This window comes from Schistocerca piceifrons, chromosome 1 (genome assembly GCF_021461385.2).
Source record: "Schistocerca piceifrons isolate TAMUIC-IGC-003096 chromosome 1, iqSchPice1.1, whole genome shotgun sequence".
Classification (NCBI taxonomy): Eukaryota; Metazoa; Arthropoda; class Insecta; order Orthoptera; family Acrididae; genus Schistocerca; species Schistocerca piceifrons.
This window is the reverse complement of record NC_060138.1, coordinates 1067356851-1067379762: the sequence shown is the minus strand read 5'-3', so window position 1 is coordinate 1067379762 and position 22912 is coordinate 1067356851. Positions and strand designations below refer to the sequence as shown.

Below are 22912 nucleotides of genomic sequence, written 5' to 3'. Positions count from 1 at the left end.
CAATTTTCCGGGGATTTCCTGCTGCCTCGTGGCCTCTAAGGTGCAAAATATCCTCACTCAGACGACGCATGGGAGAAGGAGCGTCAGTGCAACGGCGGTAGAGACGTCAGTAACACCGTGTCAGCAACAGCAGTGACGTCAATAACTCCACGTAGGCAACAGTGACGCTCCAGCACCCCAGTTCGGAGCACGTCTGATGGGAGCCTACTCCCGGTCTCGCTTCCCGCAGCTGTCAGTGGGAAGGAGTGGGGGGAAGGAGTGGCCGTGCGGGTGGTGGGAGTAATTCGCGGAACCGCAGGAGCCCGGGTTCATCTCGCCGGCTCCTCGCCGGGGAACCTCAGTAGCCCACCGCCCGCCCGCCTCCTCGTAGCCCACGTGCTCGGCTGCGTCTGGACCTCCGTGATAAAAGTGCTACAAGTGCCTCGTTGCGCTGCGTGATCCCGGGTCACTGGTGTGGCTTACCCTGTCCACTGAGAACGGTGAAGCTTAGATTTGATCTGGTAAGTTTTTTTACCACTCACAAATACATTTACTTACTGGCATCATTTCATGAGCCTCTCGATGAAATACTGAGGACCTTGGGGCGCACACGATTTTCATTTTTTCTGTAGATATTTATTTTTTATTTCTTTATTGAAAATTATATACTTGTTACCTGATGCTTAAAACAGGTCGTACATCTTACAATTTTCGTTTTTCATCTTTTTAGAGTTTTCTTTTGTTTTGTTTTATCTACAACATTTATGAAGACCGGTATTTTTCAAAATAATAATAATTTAAGGTTGAAATACAAATAAATTTTGTTATTTTTAAGAAGAATGTAAAAAGAAGGTAGGATAGAGGAGAGATTTGTTAGTACCATCACCGAATGTGACTGACGGTGAATACCTCGGAACGGTTTCTTCGAGCCGTTGACCGCCAGTCGCGCACACACACACACACACACACACACACACACACACACACACGCACACACACACACACACAAATGGTTGTTAGTAGAGAAATAAAGTTGCTTATCCTATTTATTACTAATCCTATGTATTAACTACTTTAGGTGCCCATCCATGTACAGCATTTGGTAATTTCTTGGCTAGATCGCCAGCACCTTATGCTTATTTACTGTCACATCTCAGCTTCCTCCTCCTGTTCCTCCTCGTTTTGTAGATAACTGAATGTCGTATCGGACTGTTGTCACATGTACTTTCGACTCGAGCTGAATTAGAGCTGAGTCTCTGTTCAGGGTAATTCAATGGCCACAGAATATTTTGTTGCATATGCTTCACTATACATAACATAACAATACTTTTACTTGTAAATAGTGTCGTATTACAAATGCAAATCGCAGTAGCGAAAACGAAAACTTAAATTGAGACAAGCGCTATGTTTTATTGGCTCTGAGCACTATGGGACTCAACTGCTGTGGTCATAAGTCCCCTAGAACTTAGAACTACTTAAACCTAACTAACCTAAGGACAGCACACAACACCCAGCCATCACGAGGCAGAGAAAATCCCTGACCCTGCCGGGAATCGAACCCGGGAACCCGGGCGTGGGAAGCGAGAACGCTACCGCACGACCACGAGATGCGGGCTATATGTTTTATTGTAAAATAATTTCACTGAAAATCTGAAACAACTTTGGCGCTGCTGTTATCTCTTTTCTGGTTCTTGATACCTTTACACTTATTCAGCTACGACTTTGTCGCTAATTCTGGAAGTGTAGGAGAACGTGAGTGAAGATAGAGGAAGACAATTTTTTATATACTTCGCTTATATACTTGCGGACTAGCAGGTTATCGTAGCAATTGAATACTGTGACACAATATTTCATAAGAAATTTACCGTAAACGGCCTTGCTGCAGTGGTAACAACCGTTACCGTCAGATCACAGAGCTGTAGGGCTTAGCTAGTACTTGGATGGGTGACTGCACGGGTCTGCCGAGCGGTGTTGGCAAGCGGGGTGCACTCAGCCCTTGTGAGTTCAATTGAGGAGCAACTTAAATGAGAGGTAACGGCTACGACCAAGAAAAATGACAACGACCGGTGTTGGAGGGAGGGGGTTGTAAGGGGGCCAGTGTGCTGAACGCATGCCCCTCCTTATCCGTATCCAGTGGCGCCTATCGGCTGACGACGACACGGCGGTCTGTAGGTACTGTTGGATCTTCCGAGGACTGTTCGTACTGGGTTTCGTTTATACATAACAAGGAGGGACCCAGAGTAACTTTCAGTGAAACAAGATATGTAACAGGTGGAGGAATACAAGTATTACAATATATTACTTTCTAAAGAGGGACGTAATAAGAAAGAAATCTCTCTAAGGACGCCTCAGGAAAAATAAAATAAAATTCAAATGAGTTCTGTTTTATTGTCGTAAACAATTACGAAGGCGACAAAGAAAAGATTGAAAGGGAGTATCATTCGAAGTATGTTACACTGAGAAGGATAAATATTGACAATGACGCAAAAGGAGCAACGAAGATTGGCATGTATAAACTGATTTAATGACAAGAAGTTGTCGATTATCGAGACTGCAAAAGAAGACAAATTGACGAAAAAGGGTGGTGAGAATGTAATACGGTACGGTGGAAGAAACAGAGAACCGGAAGCTGAAGTGAAGTGGTCGTATAAGGAGACTGGCCTAAAATTACCCCCCCCCCCCCCCCTTTGGTACAGAATCTGTGTACTCAATCTATCCATCTGTCTGCATTTAATGCAGACCTCATATTGACGTGTGGTAACATTTTCGAATTATTTGCTTACTTTATATCCGAGGTGGGGACGTGAGAACCAGACCATTATTTACGTAGAAGAATGTGGGAAACCACCAAAAATTACATACAGGTTAGCTAGCTCTCCAGCCCTCGTTGTTAATAAGCGAGGTGGATTCCACTCGGGGCTGGATCGACTCCCCATATCCCGGAAGCGAGTGCTTATCGGTGTCGTCTATCCCAGTGGGTCCTCTATGGCTATAACTGTTAGTACGAGAAGAAAATGGTTGTTTTATCTACCAGACAAAGCCGTACACAGTAGTCAAATAACGGAACAAAGAGTTGATTGTAAACCAGTTTAAGTTCAATAATGGCATGGCTGGCACGCGTGCGCCCAAACAGCGAACGACTGTTACAAATTGCAGAGCTTTGCAAGTGTGCGCTGTGGGGCACGAGTAAATATAATTCATTGATTTTACGAAGTATCTGAGAGGAAGAAACAACGTTACACACTGAGGTGACGAAAGTCAAGGGACAGCGATATGCTCATATGCAGATGGCGGCAGCATCGCGTGCACATGGTACAAAAGGAGTTGTCATTTGTCCTCAATTGATTCGAGTGGAATGGTTTCCTATGTGAGTATGGCTGCACGACGCGAATTAACAGCCTTTGAACGTGGAGTGGTAATTGGAGAAAGACAGACGGGACGTTTCACTTCAGAAACCGTTAGGGAAATCAGTATTCCGAGATCCGCAGCGTCAAGAGAGTGCCGAGAATACAACATTTCAGGCGTTACCTCTAACCATGAACAACGCATTGCCTGATGGCCTTCGCTGAACGACCGAGAACAGCAGCGTTTGCGTAGAGTTCTCAGTGCTAACAGGCAAGCAATACTGTGTGAAATACCTGCAGAAATCAATATGGGACGTACGACGAACCTCTGTGAAGTTTCGAAGGTAGGAGACGAGGTACTGGCAGAATTGAAGCTGTGAGGACTGGTCGTGCGTCGTGCTCCGGTAGCTGTCAGTAGAGCACTTACCCGAGAAAGGCAAAGGTCCTGAGTTCGAGTCTCGGGCTGGTACACAGTTTTAATCTGCTAGGAGGTTTCGCATCAGCTCACACTCCGCTGCAGAGTGAAAATTTCATTCTGATAATTTTACTTGTGTGTGGACAGTATAGAAGAAAGAATACATTATTAAATTTGTAGACGATATGAGGATAAAAAGGGGCACCATTTAGTACACAGGTATGGCAGCAACAACGGCTCCAACCCGTCTGGAATTCTAGTTGGAGTGAGCTTGGAGGACAAATACGGGTACGTCATCCCATTCTACTGCAACTTTATGCCAAGAGTTCGTGAATCATACAGCCTGGTGAGTGCCGGCAGGCCCTCAGCAACCCACGACCAATTGCTTTAATGGGTCAAGGATGGAAGCCAGTTCGCCAGTGGAACATCTCCTGTATCCAGATTGATCAGAACAGCTGAGACAACATGCGGTCTGGCGTTATTTTGCTCAAATACACTGAAGGAACAAAATCGCAACACCAGGAAGGGGTTGTGCGACATCTGAAAGATGATGTCTACTCCACTTTCGTGTAAGAGTGACATTAGTAGTGCCACTATGAGAATCCAAATCAGGTTTGCTTTAAATACGCGCTGTAACGGTCATGAGTGTTAGCTATCGTTCAGATTGGAGATGGTGAGTTGATGTCAATCAAGAATGCCTTTAAGGCGACAAAGTCGCCGCTATCAAGCCTTCACTGAGTCTGATCGAGGTCGTGTAATAGGGCTACAAGAAATTGGATGCACCTCTGGCGATATTGCCGAAAGACATTTCAGGAATGTAACCACTGTACATGGTTGCTGGCAGCCGTGGTGACCAGAATTTACAGTCGCAGGAAGATCGGGATGAAGAAGGTCTTGTGTCACTACCGAGTGGAAAGATCATCGTGTTCGGCATATGGCTCTGACGCATCGTACTGCACGTGCAGCAGCGATTTGAGCAGCAGCTGACACCACCGTGACGCAACGGACTGTTGCAAATCATTTACTTCAAAGACAGCTCCGATTCAGATGCCCTGTAGTGTGCATATCACTGACGATAAATAACCGCCTTTTGCGGCTTCAGTGGTTTCAAGCGAGAGCTCATTGGAGATCAGGGTGGAGGTCTATTGTGTTTTCTAATTAAAGCTGATCCTGCATCGGTTCCAGTGATGGCCATGTGTTCGTTGGACACACCGTCTCCGTGCTGGTCACACTGTACCTACCCCACCTGGCGTGCGATTTCATATGACTGCAGGAGTTCTGGCGTGGCTACCCCACACACACTCGCTGCAAATTCGACCTGTTGTATTGCCATTCATCAACAGCATTCCAGGCGGTCTTCTCCAAGATGATAACACTCGCCCACATACGGATGTTGTAAACCAACATGCTCTACAGAGTGTCGCCGTGGCCTGCTCGATCACCAGATCTGTCTCCAATTGAGCACTTATGAGACGTCAACGGACGACAACTCCAGCGTCATCCAACAGCATTAACCGTCCCTGTGTTGACCGACCAAGTGCATCAGGCATTGAACTCTATACCACAAACTGACATCCGGCACCTTTGCAACACAATGTACGCACGTTTGCATCCTTTCATTCAACATTGTGGCTGTTACACAGGTTATTTAATGTATCAGCAATTCACATTTTCAGTGGTTTATCTCGCGCTTACATTAACCTGCTATCTTGCAATGTTAATCACTTAAATATGTTACCTAGAGAAATGTATACCCTAAATGTCACTACTCTACATTAATTATATTTTGGTACTACGATTTTTTCCCGTTTGTGTATATCAGGGAGACATCGCAGATTGGGCACAGCCGCCGGTCTTAACGTGTCAGAAGGGTAACAGTCACTGTCTAAATTACCAGCTACTAGAACCAGAGAAGATCGTCTTGTGTACAAAATGGCACTTCGTTCCTTTGTACCAGGTGGCGGTCCCGTTTGGCAATGTTCGTTCTCATCAGATCCTCTACACACGGCTGCGTTTATCGTGACGCTGAACCCAGGATACGGACTCGTCTACTAAAACGACGGTGGTCCGTCGTGGCATTTATTACATCAGAAATGGAAAACCTTGGGGAACCACTCTGAACTATGATTATTTAATAGTCGCCATTAATTCACTATGAGAGTTTGAAGCTGTGCCGAAGGGTCGTTTTTCTTACATCTATCTACATGGATACTCTGCAAATCACATTTAACTGCCTGGCAGAAGGTTCATCGAACCACCTTCACAATTCGCTATTATTCCAATCTAGTATAGCGCGCGGAAAGAACGAACACCTATATCTTTCTGTACGAGCTCTGATTTCCCTTATTTTATCGTGGTGATTGTTTCTCCCTATGTAGGTCGGTGTCAACAAAATATTTTCGCATTCGGAGGAGAAAATTGGTGAGTGGAATTTCGTGAGAATATTACGTCGCAACGAAAAACGCCTTTTTTTAAAATGATGTCCAGCCCAAATTCTGTATCATTTCTGTGACACTCTCTCCCATATTTCGCTATAATACAAAACGTGCTGCCCTTCTTTGAACTTTTTCGATGTACTCCGTCAGTACTATCTGGTAAGGATGCCACACCACGCAGCTGAATTCTAAATGAGTAGGCAGTCTCCTTACTAGATATTGGTGCATGGTTTCCTAGATATGCCCAGTTTGAGTGACGTGTAGTTGCCTGTGAAGAGCCGCCGAAGCACGCTCATTTCAATGGAAAAGTTCCTCGGGCCATTGTAACTCAATTCAAAACCGATTGACGGCACAAGTCGCATCCAGATTCCCTTCGATGAACGAACTGCCGGTTGCGGTGGTAGATAGTTCTTGATTTCCCGCTGCTAGTAAGGGAATTAGGTCGCGGTGGTTGGAAGTGGGTAAGTGTGAGTGGCAAAAACCGTTTTCTCACACACTGTGTTTATGAACAACGTCTAAAAATTGTTTTAGAATTTTCTAGCAAGTTCCAAAATTTAATCTCGCAGAAAATTCTAAAATATTCAAAAAGTTTTATATTTCCGTCTTCGACGATGTGTAAGACTAAATTCTCGCAAAATTTCTTCAAGTTCCGAGATCGAATAAGTTCAAATGTTTTACTGCAGAATCTAGATTCGCCGAAACTGTGTAACGGAACAATGCTCTGCAGAATAATATCATCAAAGCCTAACGACTGGCAAAGAAAAAGAGCAGACGATATTTACACTGCCCTTCAGTTTAAGGAGATAGCAATTTCCAGTATAGTTGGCTTACAGGACGACTATCATCAAAACACATGGCCAGACACTCCGATATTGAGGCGTTAACTTAAAGGAATCATGTCTTTCGCACGACCCGTTGTACATCGCGTTCTCACTTGTTGGATCACCTCAAAATTTATTCATTTATAGTTCGAAAAATACAATTATAAATGTTGTGTATAAGCAAGTGTTCTGAAAAAAATAAAATATAATACGTGCATACAATAAAAATAAAATTTCTTATTAAATTAAGTAACATTTTCATTTTGACATGTTTTATTTAAATAATAATACTCGTATTTATGGCATCGTTGGTTAATTAATTTTTTATACGGTACACTAGTTAGTTAGTTGGTTGCGTGTTCCATTGATCAATCGCACGGTACGGTGGCGGTTATGATGTAGAACGTGTCAAGTGCACAAGAAATGCACATATGAAACAAGATTTTTTAATATTATATATTACAGTACAGTGTTAAAGATTAATATTTCTGTTATTTAACCCATTCCCTTAAATGGCACACATGCATACACTATATTTATAGATTTATTTATTCCTCTTCAAGAATTCATCTATGGTATGCAAATAGTTGTCAAGGAGATATGATTTTAATTTATTTTTGAAGCTATTACTGCTGTCTGTCAGACATATTATTTCATCTGGTAATTTGTCAAAAAATTTTATAGCAGCATACTTTACCCCTTTCTGTGCCAAAGATAGATTGAGTGAAGGATAGTGTAAGTCTTTCTTTTTTTCTGGTATTATAATCTTGAACGCCACTGTTATTTTTAAACTGGTCCATGTTGTTGAGAACAAATTTCATTAGTGAGTAAATGTACTGTGAGGCTATTGTAAGAATTCCCAATTTTTAAAAAAGATGCCTACAAGTTGTGCGACTATCAACACCACACATTATTCTATCCACTTTCTTTTGAGCAGAGAGTGAAAGTATGCAAAGTATGCCAAGTATGTTAGCTTACTAATTTCTATATCCTCAAAATTGGTAATTATTCTGATTTCAAAAATTGCTGAACCTAGTCTCTTTAGAAGGCCCAAAGCATGAATTTTCCAATTAAGATTCTCATCTATATGTACACCCAAAAACTTCGTATGCACTACCCTGTCTACTGACTTCTTTTGATGTGTTATATTTATTGAAGGAACTTTACTTTTTGCAGCAAAAAATTGGATGTACTGTGTTTTTTCAAAGTTTGAAGCAAGCCCATTTCCAGAAAACTAATTAATGACTTTTCCAAAGACCTTATATGTATCATTTTCAGTTGGAGTTTCTTTTACTGGATTAATAATGGTATCATCAGCAAACAGTGTCAGATCACATATATCAAGAACGGAAGGGGACCCATGATTAAACCCTGTGGAACACCTAATGTAATTTCACCCCAGTTAGATGAAGTGGAAAACTTATTCAAATCACTTGACCCATACATAGAAACTTTTTGTTTCCTGTTCTGTAGGTATGACTTAAACCACTCATATGCTATTCCATTTACACCATAGAATTGTAATTTCTGTAACATAATGTCATGGTTCACACTATCAAATGCTTTGGACAAGTCACAGAAAATTCCTATTGGTGACATTTTACTATTTAAAGACTGTGTTATGTGGACAGTGAAATTGTATATTCCTGCCTCAGTGGAACAGCATTTCTGAAATTCGAACTGTGATTTACTAAGTATCGCATTACTGCTGAGATGGCTAACCACTCTTGAGTACATAACTTTCTCAAAGATTTTTGAAAATGCTGTAAGCAAGGCGTCCTCTTTTTGTAGAGAGTCCTGACAATGGCATATTTTAACCTGTCTGCGTGCATCGTACGTTTAATTGAATATGCGTCTGTATGTGTTATCTGGAAGGGAGAATGGTCCCATCCTGTCAACCGTGCGACCTATTCTGATCGAGACAACACCATAAATTGCAGCTAGTATAGGAATAAAATGTACGTACTGCAAATCACTGCAGTTAATCTTGCAACATTTTTAGTTGTCGAGCAAGGAAACGCAGTCTCTCGCCATCATTCTGCAGATGCCTGAACACCATTCAGAACGTTAAGTTTGATGGTAACAATACATCTATAGTGTAAGTAGGCTGTTTAGGTTTTTATGTTGGTAACGCCACGTAGCGCTCTGTATGAAAGTCACTGACTGTGCTGTGTGCAGTCTGTGGCTGGTTTGCATTGTTGGAATATTTGCTATTGTAGTGTTGGGCAGTTGGATGTGAACAGCGCCTAGCGTTGCGCAGTTGGAGGTGAGCCGCCAGCAGTGCTGGATGTGGGGAGAGAGATGGCAAAAGTTTGAGAGCGGACGATCTGGACGTGTGTCCATCAGAAAGAGTAAATGTGTAATACTGTATATCATATATATATATATATATATATATATATATATATATATATATATATATATATATATATATGATGACTTTTGAATATTATTAAGGTAAACACACTGTTTGTTCTCTATCAAAATCTTTCATTTGCAAACTATGCCTATCTGTAGTTAGTGCCTTCAGTAGTTAGAATCCTTTATTCAGCTGGCAGTATTGGCGCTCGCTGTATTGCAACAGTTCTAGTAACGAAGATTTTTGTGAGGTAAGTGGTTCATGAAAGGTATAAGTTATTGTTAGCCACGGCCATTCTTTTGTAGGCATTATTGAAAGTCAGATTGCGTTGCGCTAAAAAATATTGTGTGTCATTTTAGTGATGATCAGAATAGGTAAAGAGAGAAATGTCTGAGTACGTTCAGTTCTGCTCAACTGTTTGAAAATCAAATAACGTAAGGGGTTTACCAGCACAGTAATTCATAAATTTTTATAAGGGGAGGTTTCAACAGACGTTAAAATGTTCAACTGTATCGCATTTACCAACGAACTAATCAATTGTTGCTTGATGAATTCGACAGAGCAACGTCATGTTTAAGCTTAAATATTGCAAAAACACATTGATGAGAAAAAACAGTATGGCCACCCGCCTGACGGAGTGTTGATCCACTTTTCGAACGCAATACATTAATGGCTCTGCGTGCCGAGGATTCGACAATCCTTGGTAGTTTTGCAGTAGCATTCATCTACACCAGAGTTCTCGCAGTTTCCGTAAATTATAGTCCAGGGGTATGTGGAAGCGGAGCTGGGGCACAATAATGTCCCATATGTGTTCCATAGGATACAGGTCAGGTGAACATGGTGGCCAAGACATCAATGTGAGTTCACTTTCATGTTCTTAAACCACTTAGCGTGATTCTGATCTTGTTACACGATTAACCTGTTTCCCCTGTCGGAGAAAGCATCAAGCATAAAAGGAGCCTCACTTAGACCCCAGTTTCTCCCGGCGTATGCAGTGTTAAAATAACTTTCAGGAATATAGCCGGGTGGCGTCGTCGACAACCGCCGATATTTTGCCAGGAGCACTACACCCTTTATTTTCTGGGTCTAACTGCAGCAAGTAAGCGCTGTGCAAGGGAATTTAAATCCTCGCTTAATAGAGAAATTACGGAAAGATAACACTCACAGATACTGTAAACACTAGCGCCATCGCAAACCAAAGACGATCGACATCAGAAGTTGTCGATAGTAAAATTAGTAACAACGGGAAAGGTAGCATTAACTCTGTGACTCTTTTTTTGAGAAGGGAGAGAACAGGATTCCATGTAGAACTAAAACAAAAACCACTTTCTCTTGTTGTAAGGTTACTTGCTAATTTAATTTCGGCAACTTCCTTAATAACAATGACGCCAACAGCTGTAAGTGCATGCCAGAATCTCCGTGTTAGCCGGCCACTGTGACCGAGCGGTTCTAGGCGCTTCAGTCCGGACCGCGCTGCTGCTGCGGTCGTAGGTTCGAATCCTGCCTCGGGCTAGGATGTGTGTGATGTCCGTAGGTTAGTTAGCTTTAAGTAATTCTAAGTCTTGCGGACTGATGACCTCAGATGTTAAGTCCCATAGTGTTTAGAGCCATTTGAACCATTTCCGTGTTGTAATATTCCAAAGGATAACCGGTGACAAGACAATGTTTTGCAATGTGCGGATTTGCTCGGCTGTTGTAAGTGTGTGTAACGTTTATGCTCAGTACATCGGTCCTCCACAGTCCTGATAGTCTGATCAATATATGGTACGCCACAACTGCAAGGGATACGGTAGCCACCCGTCTTACAAAAATCGAGATCATCTTTTATGGAACCTGAAAGGATCCTGATCTTAGATGGTTGTCGAAAAACACACTTCACACCATATTTCCGCAAAATACTACCAATCCTATTCGAAATGCTCCCTGCGTAAGGCAGAAACGCTGTAGACTTCGGTGACAACAGATATTATCATCACTCACCCAGTGTGCATTTGATCGATAGCTCAACGCACGTCTAATCTGTCTTTCACTGTAAGCATTAAGCCGAAATGTGACTTCGAAATGGGATAACTCAGCTGGCAAACTCTCAGAGTGCGAGATGACAAGGGTCCTGTGACCTTAGGTACGAAGTTCCCCTCAACGTTGAGTCAGATGGTGAAAACTATCAGCCTGTAGATACAAGTCAATGTGAGGGGGCTTCCTAGAAACGGCAAGTCCCAACGTGCCGTCAGCCTTCCTCCTGACAAACACATCAAGGAAGGGAAGACAGCCATCCTTTCCCACTGTCACTGTGAAGTAAATATTCGTTTGGATTGAGTTCAGGTGTTCTAAAAAGTCGTTCAAATTCTCACTCCCATGAGGCCAATTTACTAAAGTTGTTGCTGTTGTGGTCTTCAGTCTTAAGACTGGTTTGATGCAGCTCTCCGTGCTACTCTATCCTGTGTAAGTCTCTTCATCTCCGAGTAACTACCGCAGCCTACATACTTCTGAATCTGCTTAGTGTATTCATCTCTTGGTTTCCCTCTACGATTTTTACGCTTCCCTCCAGTGTTAAATTGGTGATCCCTCAGGACGTGTCCCACCAACAGATATCTTCTTCTAGTCAGACTGTGCCATAATTTCCTCTTCTTCTCAGTTATATTCAGTACCTCCTCATTAGTTACGTGATCTGCCCATCTTATCTTCAAAATTCCTTTGTAGCACAACATTTCGAAATCCTCTATTCTCTTCTTTTCTAAACTGTTTATCTTCCATGTTTCACATTCAAACATGGCTACACCCCATTTAAATACATCAGAAAAGACGTCATGACACTTAAATTTCGACCACACTCAGTTATTTTGCTCCCCAAATAACGAACTCATGTCCTAATTTAAGTGTCTCATTTCCTAATCTAATTCCCTCAGTATCACCTGCTTTAATTCGACTACATTTCATTGTCCTCGTTTTGCTTTTGTTGGTGTTCATCTAATGTCCCCTCTCAAGACACTGTCCATTCCGTTCAACTGTTCTTCCAAGTTCTTTGCTGTGTCTGACAGAATTACAATGTCATCAGCAAATCTCAAAGTTTTTACTTCTTCTCCCTGGATTTTAATTCCTATTCCAAATTTTTCTTTGGTTTCCTTTACTGCTTGTTCAGTGTACAGATTGAATAACATTAGGGATAGGCTAAAACACTGTCTCACTCCCTTCTCAAGCACTGTTTCCTTTTCGTTACTCTCGAATCTTATAACTGCCTTCTAAAGTATCATCTACATATCTCAAAAAACACAGTTTCATGTTTCAAAGAAGTTTCATGTTTCAAAGACGCCGATTGCAAGGCACGTTCCTCGAAGTGTTTCAGAAAGAAACTAGCAATAATAGGTGACAACGGAGTTGCCGTCGCAACCCCATCTGTCTGCTCATAGTACCGAGCAGTGAATAAAAAGTAATTGGAGGTCAATATACGTCGAAATAGGTTCGTTAATTCAACGTCAAACCAATCAGACAAGGGAATCAAGTGAAGAGAGAGAGACCACATCACGACTTACTAGAATATCTACATCTACATTTATACTCCGCAAGCCACAAAACGGTGTGTGGCGGAGGGCACCTTACGTGCCACTGTCATTACCTCCCTTTTCTGTTCCAGTCGCGTATGGTTCGCGGGAAGAACGACTGTCGGAAAGCCTCCGTACGCTCTCGAATCTCTCTAATTTTACATTCGTGATCTCCTCGGGAGGTATAAGTAGGGGGAACCAATATATTCGATACCCAATCCAGAAACGCACCCTCTCGAAACCTGACGATCAAGCTACACCGCGATGCCGAGTGCCTCTCTTGCAGAGTCTGTCACTTGAGTTTGCTAAACATCTCCGTAACGCTATCACGGTTACCAAATAACCCTGTGACGAAACGCGCCGCTCCTCTTTGGATGTTCTCTATCTCCTCCGTCAACCCGATCTGGTACGGATCCCACACTGATGAGCAATACTCAAGTATAGGTCGAACGAGTGTTTTGTAAGCCACCTCCTTTGTTGATGGACTACATTTTCTAAGGACTCTCCCAATGAATCTCAACCTGGTACCCGCCTTACCAACAATTAATTTTATATGATCATTCCACTTCAAATCGTTCCGTACGCATACTCCCAGATATTTTACAGAAGTAACTGCTACCTGTGTTTGTTCCGCTATCATATAATCATACAATAAAGGATCCTTCTTTCTATGTATTCTCAATACATTACATTAGTCTATGTTAATGGTCAGTTGCCACTCCCTGCACCAAGTGCCTATCCGCTGCAGATCTTCCTGCATTTCGCTACAATTTTCTAATGCTGCAACTTCTCTGTATACTACAGCATCATCCGCGAAAAGCCGCATGGAACTTCCGACACTATCTACTAGGTCATTTATATATATTGTGAAAAACAATGGTCCGATAACACTCCCCTGTGGCACGGCAGAGGTTACTTTAACGTCTGTAGACGTCTCTCCATTGAGAACAACATGCTGTGTTCTGTTTGCTAAAAACTCTTCAATCCAGCCACACAGCTGGTCTGATATTCCGTAGGCTCTTACTTTGTTTATCAGGCAACAGTGCGGAACTGTATCGAACGCCTTCCGGAAGTCAAGGAAAATAGCATCTACCTGGGAGCCTGTACCTAATATTTTCTGGGTCTCATGAACAAATAAAGTGAGTTGGGTTTCACACGATCGCTGTTTCCGGAATCCATGTTGATTCCTACAGAGTAGATTCTGGGTTTCCAAAAACGACATGATACACGAGCAAAAAACATGTTCTAAAATTCTACAACAGATCGACGTCAGAGATATAGGTCTATAGTTTTGCGCATCTGCTCGACGACCCTTCTTGAAGACTGGGACTACCTGTGCTCTTTTCCAATCATTTGGAACCTTCCGTTCCTCTAAAGACTTGCGGTACAAGGGTGTTAGAAGAGGGGCAAGTTCTTTCGCGTACTCTGTGTAGAATCGAATTGGTATCCTGTCAGGTCCAGTGGACTTTCCTCTGTTGAGTGAATCCAGTTGCTTTGCTACTCCTTAGACACTTATTTCGATGTCAGCCATTTTTTCGTTAGTGCGAGGATTTAGAGAAAGAACTGCAGTGCGGTCTTCCTCTGTGAAACAGCTTTGGAAAAAGGTGTTCAGTATTTCAGCTTTACGCGTGTCATCCTCTGTTTCAATGCCATCATCATCCCGGAGTGTCTGGATATGCTGTTTCGAGCCACTTACTGATTTAACGTAAGACCAGAACTTCCTAGGATTTTCTGTAAAGTCGGTACATAGAATTTCACTTTCGAATTCACTGACCGCTTCACGCATAGCCCTCCTTACGCTAACTTTGACATCGTTTAGCTTCTGTTTGTCTGAGAGGTTTTGGCTGCGTTTAAACTTGGAGTGAAGCTCTCTTTGCTTTCGCAGTAGTTTCCTAACTTTGTTGTTGAACCGCGGTGGGTTTTTCCCGTCCCTCACAGTTTTACTCGGCACGTACCTGTCTAAAACGCATTTTACGATTGCCTTGAACTTTTTCCATAAACACTCAACATTGTCAGTGTCGGTACAGAAATTTTCGTTTTGATCTGTTAGGTAGTCTGAAATCTGCTTTCTATTACTCTTGCTAAACAGATAAACCTTCCTCCCTTTTTTTATATTCCTACTAACTTCCATATTCAGGGATGCTGCAACAGCCTTATGATCACTGATTCCCTGTTCCGTACACACAGAGTCTAAAAGTTCGGGTCTGTTTGTTATCAGTAGGTCCAAGATGTTATCTCCACGAGTCGGTTCTCTGTTTAATTGCTCGAGGTAATTTTCGGATAGTGCACTCAGTATAATGTCACTCGATGCTCTGTCCCTACCACCCGTCCTAAACATCTGAGTGTCCCAGTCTATATCTGGTAAATTGAAATCTCCACTTAAGACTATAACATGCTGAGAAAATTTATGTGAAATGTATTCCAAATTTTCTCTCACTTGTTCTGCCACTAATGCTGCTGAGTTGGGAGGTCGGTAAAAGGAGCCAATTATTAACCTAGCTCGGTTGTTGAGTGTAACCTCCACCCATAATAATTCACAGGAACTATCCACTTCCACTTCACTACAGGATAAACTACTACTAACAGCGACAAACACGCCACCACCGGTTGCATGCAATCTAGCCTTTCTAAACACCGTCTGTGACTTTGTAAAAATTTCGGCAGAATTTATCTCTGGCTTCAGCCAGCTTTCTGTACCTATAACGATTTCAGCCTCGGTGCTTTCAATCAGCGCTTGAAGTTCCGGTACTTTACCAACGCAGCTTCGACAGTTTACAACTACAATACCGATTGCTGCTTGGTCCCCGCATGTCCTGAGTTTGCCCCACACCCTTTCAGGCTGTTGCCCTTTCTGTACTTGCCCGAGGCCATCTAACCTAAAAAACCGCCCAGTCCACGCCACACAACGCCTGCTACCCGTGTAGCCGTTTGCTGCGTGTAGTGACTACTGACCTATCCAGCGGAACCCGAAACCCCACCACCGTATGGCGCAAGTCGAGGAATCTGCAGCCCACACGGTCGCAGAACCGTCTCAGCATCTGATTCATCGGGGTCATTCAAACGCATTTCTTGTAATCGACGTAACTTACTTACTGCAGTTATTCCATGAAAATTGAAGGGTATGCTCCTTTCCAAATATCGGCGGTTGGCGTTTCTCGAACAATGCTCGGTTAGTTCGTGGCTTTCATGGTGCCATGGATTACTATTACATATTTCATGGCAGCCTCATGTCATAAAATTGCCCCACTGGCATGCGCCCATGGCACAGTGCATGTTTCGAAGCTGTTCGCCTGGATGATGGCGTATAACGATACGACATTTGACATGGTGTAACGATAAGTATGATTTATCCCGTCAATCAACCCTCTTTCATTGATCCAAGGTTTGGTCTCAATGATGCCGTCCGTACCCTCCGCAGTGGTAATTGATGCTGTCGTTGGGTGAACATGGGAACACGTAGCGGTCGACAGCGGCGGATGCGTATGCTCCACAATGTGCGTTGAACGGTGAGTTCCGAAACAGTTGTACCTAACCAGCTTTGTACTCTGTTAGCAGATCTGCCATATGTCGCCGGCTGTCGCGCTTTACAGAGTGGGAAAGTCTCCGACCTCCACGTTTTGTGATTATGCCTGGACAACAATTTACTTGCCGCCTATTTGTAGTTCCATCGTCCATCAGTCACTCTCTATATATGCTTGCGACAGTAGCACGCAGGCAGCCAGAAGCTGGCCCATAACCAACTGCCCCGTTATTTTCAGGCCGTATCGACATTAGAATGGTTCCCCGTTCGTCTCACCTCCGCATTGTATTGTTTCCTTACCGCGACACGTGCACGCAACGCAACCAGTCCCGCTGTGGCCAGTAGTCATAACGTTTTGGATCGTCAGTGAGTTTCTCACTGAAAAAGAAAATTGACTGTCTGCAATAGGACTTTCACAATTTAATTTCAGTTGGTTAATTGAAGAGGTGTTTAATATCCAATTGAAAGACTTGAGGAAGAAGCCTTGAATTTGTAGACGGAATAAAAGGAGAGAGGGAGAGACAGAGAAAATAAATAAATGTGCTAGCATAGAAAGTGAAGAAAATGAGAAAATAATGAAGGCATTAAGACAAACTGGTGAAACGTTCAGATGCGTACGAATGTATCCAAGATAAGCATTGAAAATACGCTAGGAGCACAAAGCAACACGTAAAACAAGGAACTATATGTATACAATTGATAGTTACGCCGAAGAAATAAGGAAAACGACGTCAGGGAAAAGGAAGACGTCATAAGAATACAAGGAATACTGATAACCTAAGCAGTGAGATTAGATGTAAGAAGAATATTTATAGAATGCCTTTTTGCAGTTTCATTATTCAGTGCTAAAAACTGAACTCCACCCGAACAGGTCATGAACGCCCAACGGTACCGACCGGCTGCCGTATCACCCTAAGCCCACAGGCGTCACTGCACGCGGATAGAAGAGAGACGCAGTCAGCACACCGCTCTCCCAGCCGTATGTCAGTTTACGAGACCGGAGCCGACTTCTCGATCAAGTAGCTCCTCAGTTTGCCTCACAAGGGCTGAGTGCACCCCGCTTACCAACAGCGCTCGGCAGACCGGATGGTCACCTATTCAAGTGCTAGCTCAGCGCGAAGGCGCTTAAATTGGCTAACTGACGGGAATAGGTGTTACCACTGCGGAAAGGCCGTTTGCAATTATTCAACGCTGCTCGGGCAATAATGTAGAACGTGGAGATACAGGTGAAAATTTAGCGGGTAGCCCGGGCAAAGAATAATTGGTTGAAAGAGTGAAGGTAACAGTAACTTTCCTGAAGAGACTGAAGTACACTGGGTTTGCACATTCTAAAGAAAAAGATTGCAGAAATTATCACTGGAGGAAAAATGAGCAGAAGTAGGAGAAAAGATGGAGTGCAGATAGAATTAGAGCTGAAGGGAAGTGCCAATAATAAGTCAGGGAATACAAACTCCAGCAGAAACCTGATTTTTGACAAATTTAAATATGATGACAATCAATGCGATTTTAATTTGGGATTTATCAAAAAACAATAACCTTCTACAAATTCTTCAGACCTCAGTCAGCTTGCCTCATCGATGAAAGTGGACAAAAAGTTAAAGAAAATGTCAATACGTAAAACGACTATTTCGACTATGTGAGGTACACTGCAGTGCAGATCGAGAAGATTATCAATCCTCACTTTAACACTAACAAACAGCTACAAGCGCACCCATTAGGATGTGCAGTTTTGTGTGAAACCCCATTTCCCCCAACAACGGTTTATAAATTGTTGCAATTTCCATCCCGATCAAGGTTTTCCAGAGGTTTTCTTGGTTGTAAGACAAATTCCAGTTATTGCCAACTGGGAATCTCCCCACTTCCTGCTCTGGAACTGCACAGAAAAATTATTGTCTAAACCCAGTATTCATTCCGTCCATTTTCTTAAATATTTCAGCCTCTGGAACCAGTTGAACTATTTTGTTGTTCCTTAAATTAGATTTGCAGTGCAGTTCGTGTGCGTTTGGCTGTGTATAATTTAACAGTATGCGTAAAAACATTATTTGTGTGTTTACGTTGGTAGCGGTAAGCTGTATGTTGTCCAGATAAATTTTCCTAGTTGTTAAGCAGCGTTCCGCACTTAGCTGTACACCTTCTGAGTGGTTGCCGTGTCTAGCTGGGACCTCGTCGGGATGGGGGTGTAGAAATGAAGTAAAAAATTTATTTAATATAATTACTTTTATTTGGAACACAATTACACGGAACATGTTGAGGCAGAAGTAGATGGTACACGATAATTTTCGGAAGATTTCACCTTTTTCAACAAGTTATTTTCCCTTTCACGTAGTTATAAAACTCCATGCAAGTCAGCTTGTAGTTAAACTGGCACTGTAAGATTGATTCCACAGTCCCTGGTAGCAGTCAGTTTCTTTTACCAGTTCACTGGGCCGACGTCAGTGAAAATACTCTTTCGACAGTGGCGTTGTGCACGCATATAGAAAACAGATGCATAGTTCTACCAGTTGGCATTCACGTTCAGGATTTTTGGTTTCCTTAAGAAAGTGAAGCCACCTTTCTTCCACGGAGTATTTGGACTTCCATTCTTTCGACTCATGCTTAGTTTCTAAAAAGCTCTTCAATTCACATATCCCTGAAAACAAATATCGCCTGAAATCTTCAAACCATATTTAGTCCGGTATACAATAGCGTTTTCAACCAGGGTTTCAAATAGCGTCATCGAATAAAATACTTGGTATTTATTAACATAAATAGCACATTTCTCTAAGTAATCAAATAGAGTAGTATAGAAAGTCATTGTCTCTTCCTCATATATCGAAATGAAATTATTTCTTCGTTAGGATTCTCTTTCTTTAATTTGTTCAAATTCATCTTGGTTTGCATGCCAATAAAACTGGCATTCTTCCTTCCATTCAGACATCTTTGAGTGTCGATTATTCTTTATTTCATTTATCGAGACATTATTCTTCTCCATGCTTTTTCAGTTTTTTATTTTCAAACAGAGCCAATTTTGGCTGCGGAAACGTGTACTAAATTTCAATGACAGGATTACCGAAAAAATCTGAAATTATTTTAAGTGGCCTGTTCATAATCGTCTTGGTTTACATGCCAATAAAACTGGTAGTCTTCCTTTCATTCAGTCGTCTTTGAGAGTCGATTATTTCATGTTTCATTTATCGAGAATTTTTTCTTCTCCATGTTTTTAATATTGTTTGCAAACAGAGCCAAGTTTGACTGCAGAAACATGAAGTAAATTTCACTAATAGCACTACTGAGAAAGTCTGAAATTGTTTAAGGTGGCCTGGTTTCGGCGTCAAAAATTTGTTTTAATTTAATTCGAAGCATAAGAATTCTTTCAACTGCGGGCATAACGACGGCCACCCTGTTTTTGAGTGAGACAGAAGAGTCTGGATATTGACATCAACCTACAAGCAGAATTCTTTCAGCTTCTCTGTCCTTACAGCGTAAATTGAAAATGATTAAATATTTTCATGACGCTTATTTCAATGACGACAGTTAAGACTCCGGCAGCGCTTGATACAGTACTGTGGAGAATATTGGCAGAGCACGAATTCCTTCTACATTTTTTTCCTAGTTCTCCTTTAATTTGGGGCTGGCCCCACAAAAATCGATTAATTTATCTAACAGAATTTCCGGTTGTCTTAAAGTATCTAGACAAAACTTTGCAACTGTCTCCGATGTTTCATTATTCAGCGAATCAAACTTCAACAGCTTCTGTTGGATTCCGTCAATTTCAGAAAAGCATTGAACAACTAGAGGAAACAGCTTCTCATCCTTATGGTTCGATGCGTCTGTGCTTCTGCTGTAAAATGAAATTTCTAGCAACTGTTTTATGCGTTCGGATACGGAGTATGATGCGAGAATTTTTTTTAAACCATCGCTGTATCTTTGGTCCTGGCTATAGATCGCTTTGCGACGACTTTGGAGTCAGGATACATCGCGGCCTTCAGTTTTACGGTATAATCAAGTGAAATGAAGGACTGATGATACTTGACAACTTTATAATCTATTGGTAGTTGACCGGCCGCTGTGGCCGAGCGGTTCTAGGCGCTTCAGTCCGGAACCGCGCTGCCTCGGACATGGCTGTGTGTGATGTCCTTAGGTTAGTTAGTTTTAAGTAGTTCTAAGTCGAGGGGACTGATGACCTCAGGTGTTAATTCCCGTAGTGTTTAGAGCGATTTGAACCATTTGTTGGTAGTTCTGCAGCAGCAACGAGCAATTCTTCTTCGATATTTTCTTTAATCGTGAATGTAGAAATAGGTTTTGATATCGATGCTACCGCGAATCTCTTTGTAAGACTCTTCGTAGAAATGTGATGCCTGACATCTGCCTTGCCTCCATGAGTTACTGAAACAGCTACAAATCTGACACTTCCTGGTCCGTACATCCTTTTTACACTCTTTTGTGTTATCATCCGAAAAGTGACACTTTCATCTACATCTACACAGATACTTCGCGAGCCACCATACGGTGCGTGGTGGAGGGTACCCTGTACTACTACTAGTCATTTCCTTTCCTGTTCTACTCGCAAATGGGGCGAGGGAAAAACGACTGTCTATGTGATTTTGTGTAACCCTCAATTTCTCGAATCTTATCTTCATGATCCTTACTCGCAATGTATGTTGTAGTTCAGCAGTCAGCTTCAAATGCCAGTTCTTTAAAATTTCTCAATAGTATTTATCGAACAGAACGTCGCCATCCTTACGGCGATTCCCATATGAGCTCGCGAACGTCTCCGTAACACGTGTTGTTCGAACCTACCGTAACAAATCTAGCAGCCAGAATTGCTTCGATATCTTCCTTCCATCCGACCTGATGAGGATCTGAAACACTCGAGCAGTACTCAAAAATAGGCCGCACTACGGTCCTGTATGCGTTCTCTTTTACAAGTGAACCACTCTTTCCTAATATTCTCCCAATAAACCGAAGTCGACCATTCGCCTCCTCTAGCATAGTTCTCACATGCCCGTTCCATTTCACATACCTTCACAACGTTACTCCCAGATATTTAAGACTTGGGTGTGTCAAGCAGGACACCAGTACTAGTGTAACCGAACATTACAGGTTTGTTCTTCCTATTCACCAGCATTAACTTATATTTTTCCACATTTGTAGCTACCTGCCATTCATCACACCAACTAACAATTTTGTCTAAGTCACTCAACTTCGGCACCTTATCGTACACCACAGTATCAACATTAAACAGCCACAGATTGCTGCCCACTCTGTCCGCTAAATCGTTTATGTATGTAGAGAACAACAGCGGTCCTACCACACTTCCCTGGGACACTCCTGACGATACTCTTGTCTCTGATGAACACTCGCCGTCGAGGACAGCATACTGGGTCCTATTACTTAAGAAGTCTTCGAGCCACTCTCGTATCTGTGAACTTATTCTATACGCTCGTACCTTCGTTAACAGCCTGCAATGGGACACTGTGTCAAGTGGTTTCCGGAAATCTCTTCCCATCCTTAAGCATTTTCGCGAGCTGTGATAAAATAAGTGTATTAGACGGTAAACAGTCGACAGTAACATTTTAGTCTTCGAAGTACACGTCACTATACACTTCAAGCTCTATACACTTCAAACGTTTCTAACTTGCACTCGTAGTTCGTATTACGTTTAGAAAATATGTTCGTCTTTTTAAACCGCTGTTCAAATGGGAACTGCCCGATTCTTCCGCGTTGCGGTGCTGAAGTAGCTCCAGCCCCGTACTATCAGAGAAATCTGGTTCAAATGGCCCTGAGCACTATGGGACTTCACATATATGGTCATCCGTCCCCTAGAACTTGTTGTTGTTGTTGTGGTCTTCAGTCCTGAGACTGGTTTGATGCAGCTCTCCATGCTACTCTATCCTGTGCAAGCTTTTTCATCTCCCAGTACCTACTGCAACCTACATCCTTCTGAATCTGCTTAGTGTATTCATCTCTTGGTCTCCCTCTACGATTTTTACCCTCCACGCTGCCTTCCAATACTAAATTGGTGATTCCTTGATGCCCTACCAACCGATCCCTTCTTCTAGTCTAGTTGTGTCACAAATTTCTCTTCTCTCCAATTCTATTCAATACCTCCTCATTAGTTATGTGATCTATCCACCTAATCTTCAGCATTCTTCTGTAGCACCACATTTCGAAAGCTTCTATTCTCTTCTTGTCCAAGCTATTTATCGTCCATGTTTCACTCCCATACATGGCTACACTCCATACGAATACTTTCAGAAATGACTTCCTGACACTTAAATCAATACTCGATGTCAACAAATTTCTCTTCTTCAGAAACGCTTTCCTTGCCATTGCCAGCCTACATTTTATATCCTCTCTACTTCGACCATCATCAGTTATTTTGCTCCCCAAATAGCAAAACTCCTTTACTACTTTAAGTGCCTCATTTCCTAATGTAATTCCCTCAGCATCACCAGACTTAATTAGACTACATTCCATTATCCTTGTTTTGCTTTTGTTGATGTTCATCTTATATCCTC

General features: G+C 42.3%; 1 protein-coding gene across 1 annotated transcript in view; it reads left to right on the top strand.

Annotated features, from left to right (window-relative positions):
• The first annotated feature begins 366 nt into the window (after nt 1–366).
• Nucleotides 367–22912, top strand: part of LOC124799394 (solute carrier organic anion transporter family member 74D-like) — a 213403-nt gene continuing 190857 nt past the window's right edge. Inside the window, exon 1 of the mRNA XM_047262920.1 lies at nt 367–500. The gene's annotated coding sequence lies outside the window, so the exon portion shown is untranslated. The remainder of the gene's footprint in view (nt 501–22912) is intronic.